Source organism: Thermobia domestica, chromosome 2 (assembly GCF_964235325.1).
Source record: "Thermobia domestica chromosome 2, izTheDome1.hap1.1, whole genome shotgun sequence".
In the NCBI taxonomy this organism is placed as follows: domain Eukaryota; kingdom Metazoa; phylum Arthropoda; class Insecta; order Zygentoma; family Lepismatidae; genus Thermobia; species Thermobia domestica.
The window spans coordinates 35,986,650-35,993,882 of NC_137455.1; positions in this window are offsets into that span (position 1 = coordinate 35,986,650).

Here is a 7,233-nt window from a genome sequence, read left to right on the forward strand (position 1 = left end):
TGCTAAATTTCTATCAGAAATATCCTATATTAAAAGTCCAAACTGTATCGTAATGAAAACTTACAAATGTTCAAAACGAAAATTGGATGTTCCTTATAGATGTAGCATGTTTCAAATTTCAACGTGAATAAAACACGTTGAATTATAGGATGGAAACAAATTTTGTCGAACTAGTATAAATAAAATTTTGTTTTCAAATAAAAAAAGAGAACACCATTTTCTTGTCTTTTCCGAAGATTTATCTGTTCCGAACATCCAGCATCGATTTCATCTCTTGCAGATACAAGGTAATTCACGCAGATAGAATGAACAAGCTAAAGCTCAAACGGGTCATCGCATCAGTCGAATGATGGTTAGGTTATAGACCACCACTGGGTCGAGGGTTCAAACCCGTAGTGACCCGGTAATTCGACTGAGACTCGGTAACCCAGAGGATAAAAAAGAGATTTTACTTATTCCCTTGGAGTTAAACAGTATTTCTGTCAGAGATGACCAGAACTGTAGATGTTATCCCCAGAGCACGAAACACATGACGACGAAGTTCCCAGTTAATTACGTTTTCCAGACCAGGTATATCGGGCTCCTGCTCCGTTTTAACTTTGGAACACGCACACGCACATGAAGTGCGTGTGTGTGAGAGAGAGAAAGGGGGAGAAGTGAAAGATACAAGGGCAGGATAGGGAAACGTCAAAAAAAAAAAAAAAGAGAGAGAGGGTGCGAATGTAAATATAAAACATACATATCATTGCAGTGTGTGATGTAGAACACACACTATTTACTCGAATTATCGCCAGTGCTGTCTTTTATGTTCTCTAACAGAAGATAAATCTCTGTTTGCAGTAATTATTTTTGCGAAAAAGTCATACTACCTGATGGGAAATAAAACCGAGATTTTCTAGTTGGAAGTCTAGCACTTTACCACTACACCACTGATTGCTTTATCCAAACTTTATTTAACAAATAGTGTAGTGTTTCTATCTGAGAACGATAACACGTAAAGTGTATACTGCAGATCAATGATGTCTTTCGAATGTCCTGATAATTCCCATGCCCTTTCCCAAACAACATTCGTAAATCGTCTCTATCATGATACAGATGTTTGCTTCCACATTCTTACGTATTGCTTGTCCAGTATGATAAGTCGATTCTTCACAATCACTTTGTAAAAAAGTCAACTTTGGCATGAACATGATTTGAACCTATGTTAGATAGCTGTATTATCCATAAGGCCATTACGTTGCCCCTACACCATCATGCCACCTGAAATTACAACCCAAATATTACTTACTTTAGCCTTGATCTTTGGAATGAACCGGCTTCTTCCTGTAAAGTTATTTGCACCAAGTGCACAACGAAATTCATTTATTAGACGGCCTAGAGAGAAATTAGTGTCCAGTAATAAAGGAAGAACATACAATCCAGGAAGAATTACAGAAATAAAACATATTTTGCAGTAATTTCGTCGTGCAAGTTCAAAAGTACGTGAATAATAATAATAATAATAATAATAATAATAATAATAATAATAATAATAATAATAATAATAATAATAATAATATCAATTACCCGCTTCGCTGGGTTAAATTGTGAAAAAATAGTAATATGTTCCGTTGCTCAGTCACTTTTTACTATTACTAAAGCGCTCTTTGATATCGGTCATTTTCGATGAGTTTTATGTATCCTCTCCCCTACCCTATATTGTGTGACACGGCATCTGCAGTGTCATTGTTCATCTCAGAGAGCCGGAAAACTATGAATTCGATACTGATATTGGTTATTTCGATCATTTTTTATGTCTTCCCCTTTTCCAAGTTGCGGGGCTGAATACGGATTTAAACAGCATCAGATATGTCACTGTTAATCTTAGCGTCTCCAAAAATTATAGATTTGCCACTATTACCGATCATTTTTCGTTCTTTTTCAAAAATGTCGCTACTCCTCCCCGTATCTTATGCTACACCCTCAAAGTGATATGAAAGAAACCATCTCAGGTTCGAATTTCATTTAGGTTGAAAATTTGATCGTGATTGGTTTGGTTCTCCAAGAGTCACTAAGTTTTATCTATTTTTATATAAGTTCCTCTCCCATTTCCCTCCCCAAGTTCTCCCGTGAAAGTGAAATGATAAAAGTCATCTCAGGCCCGAACCTCATCTATGTTCAAAATTTGATCGAGATTGATCGTTTGGTTAAGAGTTTCAAGTTTTAATTTTTTTTTATCTCCTCCCTCCCCTCACACCTACGTTAACTTGTTCCCCCACTTTTAAAATTTACTCATAAAAGAATGTCAAAGTTTTGTACTAGTTTTGCACCGTTTTGTGCCACCAATAAAAAGTTTTGTACCACGTCCATTAACCAGTAATAGATGATTCAAAGTGGGGGAACAGATTAACGCCTGTTCCCCCACCATAACGAATTTTCCCGATAATATTATCAAAGTTTTGTACTAGTTTTGTACCGTTTTGTACCACCAATAAAAATTTTGTACCACGTCCATTAGCCAGTACGGGATGATTTAATGTCTGGGACAAATGTTAACCTGTTCCCCCATCATAACGAGTTTTTCCGAAAATAGTGTCAAAGTTTTGTACTAGTTTTGTACCGTTTTGTACCACCAATAAAAAGTTTTGTACCACCTCTATTAGCCAGTAATGGACGATTTAATGTCTGGGCCCAGCGTTAACTTGTTCGCCCACCATAACGAATTTTCCCGAAAAGAGTTTCAAACTTTTGTACCGTTTTGCACCACCAATAAGAAGTTTTGTACCACATCCATTAGCCAGTAATGGACGATTTAAAGTCTGGACCTAGCGTTAACTTGTTCCCCCACCATAACGAATTTTCCCGAAAGTAGTGTCAAAGTTTTGTACTAGTTTTGTACCGTTTTGCACCACCAATAAGAAGTTTTGTACCACATCCATTAGCCAGTAATGGACGATTTAAAGTCTGGACCTAGCGTTAACTTGTTCCCCCACCATAACGAATTTTCACGAAAATAGTGTCAAAGTCTCGTAGTTGTTTTGTACCTCAAATTAAAAGTTTTGTACCACGTCTATTAAGGAGTAATGGATGATTTAAAAGGGGGAAGAAGTGAACGCTTTTTCTTGAATATCAAGGAATTTTTCTATAAATAGTGTCAAAATTTTGTACTAGTTTTTTTTTTAACCATTTTGTACCATCAATCGAAAGTTTTGTACCAAGTCGATTATCGAGTAATGGATGATTCAAATTGGGGGAACAAGTTAACGCCCGTTCACCAACCTCAACGATTACTCCCGAAAATAGTGTCAAAGTTTTCTACTTGTTTTGTGCCACGTTCATTAGGCAGTAATGGACGATTTAACTTCTGAACCCACCGTTAAGTTCCCCCACATTAACGAATTTTCCCGAAACTAGTGTTAATGTTTTTTCTAGTTTTGTACCACTTTTTACCACCAGTATAAAGTTTGTACCACGTCCATTAGGCAGTAATGGACGATTAGAATTGGATAACAAGTTAATGGATCTTCCCCAGTCTTAAGTTTTTTTAATCAAACAAATAGAATTTTGTGGCTAAGCACAAAATTTAGGCGTCCTATTGGATTTCAAGATTTTAGCGGGTACTGTTATAATGCAGAAATGACTTCCGGTAACACTTCTACTTCCAAAAGATCCGATATTTAGGAACCTGAATTTAATCGTGGAGTCTGTTTTTGTTCCGACTTTCGGTTCTAAGCAGGAAGTGACTTTTAAATAACTTTCGGCCACACTTTCTGTTCGAAAATACCAAACTTCTAGCGTACTCGGGAACTTGAATTCTATGCCGATGCCTATTTGTAAATCCAATTTCCGATTAAAAAGTTATAAGGGGGCACAGTCAGTCAAACTGAAAGTCACTTTTACGCCACTTCCGATCACACTCTGAGTTCCAAAATACCCCATTTCTAGTCTACTTTAAGTGTAGTTGAGTATTTGAACTTAATGGTGAAGTCCGTTTTTCGATCCTACGTCCGGTTCTAAACGGGTAGTGACTTTTAAACCACTTACTGTTCGGAAATATTTGATATCTAGCGTACTTGGAAGCTTGAATTGAATGTCGAAGTCCGATTGTTGATGCGACTTCCGGTTCAAAAGTTACAATGAGGGACAGACAGACGTACAGGACAATGGCAATAGCGAACAAATTTTCAATAGTTCGCTAAAAATATGTGAAAGTTTTGTATGATTTTGAAGCACATGCTACGTGCCACGTTATGTATCTCATGCGTTAGCTAGTAATTGTCGATTGAGTGTTTGAAGCCACCGTTAACTTCTCCTACATGAACAAAGTTTTTCGAAAATAATATCGAAGTTTCATACTGGTTTGTACGATTTTGTACCACCAATAAAAAGTTTTGTACCACGTCCATTACCGATTAATGGACGATTCAGTGCCTGAACTCAACGTTAATTGTTCTCCAACTTTCACAAATGCTTTCGAAAATAGTATAAAGTTTTGTACTAGTTTTGAGCTATTTTTAGCAGCAATAGCCAGGTTAAGTTGCAAATCTGCATGTTTTATTATTATTATTATTATTTTGCCCTTGTGCAATTCTTTTTAAGTCCTTGTGTCGTGTTAGCTATTCATCTGTTTTTGTGCTCTGCAGGGGCGGATCCAGGACCGACATCTGGGGGGGGGGTGGATTGTCATAATGCTATTTTTATGGGCTCCAAACTCTGGGATGGATTTTATTTATATATATAAAACAAAGTTTCCTCTTCTGGAGGGGGGCGATTGCCCCGATGCCCCCCCTGGATCCGTCCCTGGTGCTCTGGAACTGCTAGCAGACGGTTTTCTGCTTTGAAAGAATTTGAATTTATTTTATAGCTTTTAGGCAACTGTGGCTTCGAATGAATGAATGGATGATGATGATAAGATGAATTCATATTATATTTTATGTTGCACTTTACTCATACAATTATATAAGAAAAATTGATTCGCGATGTTTATATAAATACTACAAGAATGTCCCACGATTAAAAAGATTTAACTTGCGATAGAAAGGTATTTTAGTAGAGGCTATTTAGGATAACACTAAAATAGTTGTAGAAAATTTATTTTTTGATACCGTAAGAAAAATTACATAAAGCTATGTACAAACAAAATTAAAATAGATGTTACTTTTTAAATGAATAAAAGGTCATCTTGTATACTTATCATCCTATAGAAAAATTTCCAATATGCAAAGTATGATTTTTACCCATTAACTTTTTATGAAGCAAAATATTAGTAATTAAAAAAAACGAATACGTTTTGAAGTAAAAAATTTATTAGTTAATAATGGATATTTAAAAGCTTTATCTAGGAGAGAAAATATTTTGTTCCTTATTTCAAATAATGGTTTAGTAAGTCCCATGGTATAAAAATATTTATTTATTACTTTTTCTTTCGTTTTTCAAAAGAATATTTTTCTTAAAGGAAATAACAAAGTTTTAGTTATATAAAAAAATGGTAACCCTAGCTTTAAATTGTCCATTACTGGCTAATGGATGTGGTACAAAACTTTTTATTGGTGGTACAAAACGGTACAAAACTAGTACAAAACTTTGATACTATTTTCGAGAAAAATCGTTATGGTGGGGGAACAGGTTAACATTTGTCCCAGACATTAAATCGTCCATTACTGGCAAATGGACGTGGTACAAAACTTTTTTTTTGTGTGTGTGTGGTACTAAACGGTACAAAACTAGTAGTCTACAAAACTTTAACATTATTTTCGAGAAAATTCGTTATGGTGGGGGAACAAGTTAACACTGTGCCCAGACATTAAATTGTTCATTACTGGCTAATGGAGGTGGTACAAAAGGGTACAAAACTAGTACAAAACTCTGACACTATTTTCGGGAAAATGGTGGGGGAACAGGCGTTGAGTTATCTTCTGATTATTGGTTGAAGGGAGTTTAGATAAAAAGCCAAAAACTTAAATAACAATCGAAATATCTTTCATTGTTATATCCAAGTGGAATGTTTTATTTTCGCGTTTTTTAAACTTTTTTAGGTCGAATAATAAAAAGAAAAACAGCATCTTTTCTGCTGAATAATAAGTGCTGGAGAATCAGCTCTTGTCTGCTTCTAAGGGCAACATTATTCCATGCGAACACTGAAAGGGATTCACAGAACAAAGAGAGTAAACGCTGCTGAGTAATTTGTTTAAAAATTGAAAGCGTAAACTACAGGTCCGTATCCAAAAGGGAGCCTAGGGGGGCCTAAATTTTACCGCCCCCCTAAAATTTTCACAGTAGGCTTGCAAATGAACTATTATCACCCGTGCCCCCCTACATTTTTGGGCTGGCTACCGGCATGGTAAACTATCAAAACTAATCAGCAAATGAAGAGTTTTTAGTTGAAAGGCTTAAATTAGATGATAATGAATATAATGTTAGAGAATTAGGACCATCAGATCCGAATAATCCGATTGATTCTTTGGAGGAGACGAAATTGAAGCTCCAGGTAAAGCTAATATCAGTAGTTCGAATGTAGACGAGAGTAGTAAAGAGGAAAATTTCCCAACTTCCTGGAAGAACAACTTGCAGAAATTAAAGGGAAACGAATGGTTAGTTATTCTTTACGGAAAACTCGGGTGTTCAGTTTGTAAGAATGCTCGGTCTCTAAGTGTACACAAATCTCAAGGGCTGAAATTATCTAAAGAATGGACAGTGTGTGTAATACATCTTGTTTTGATGACAGTGATGATAAATGATAGCAGTATATAAGGAAAAATCTATAATCACAAAAGTACAGCTCATGAACTGCGCTTGAAGGTACGAAAGAAAGTTAGTGAAATTAGCTAAAAATTGACTGCCATACAGAAGAGCAAAAATCAAGAACACATACAAAGTGTTTTCAAAAGTATGTATCCTAAAATACATTAAGACAATAGGTAAGTAGGACACGGGAGTTTGGACTTTCCTCTACAAATTTTTATAATGAAAATTCAATTATATAGAATTTTCATCTAGACATTATATAGAATAGAATTACTAGACAAAACCTCCAAACTAGAATTTTTTTGTCACAACTTTCCAAGCTCTCAGCCCATTCTGCTCTTTATCTATTAAGAGCTTCATTTGGAATGCCGAGATTATTTTATTTCCTCCGATGCTCTCCATCTTAGAAGGAAGATGCCCTATTGGAAAAGTATGACGATACTCTTAAAACTGGTCTGGAATCCATCCTCAATTGTTCTCTTAATAATAACTCTTGGATACAAGCTTCTT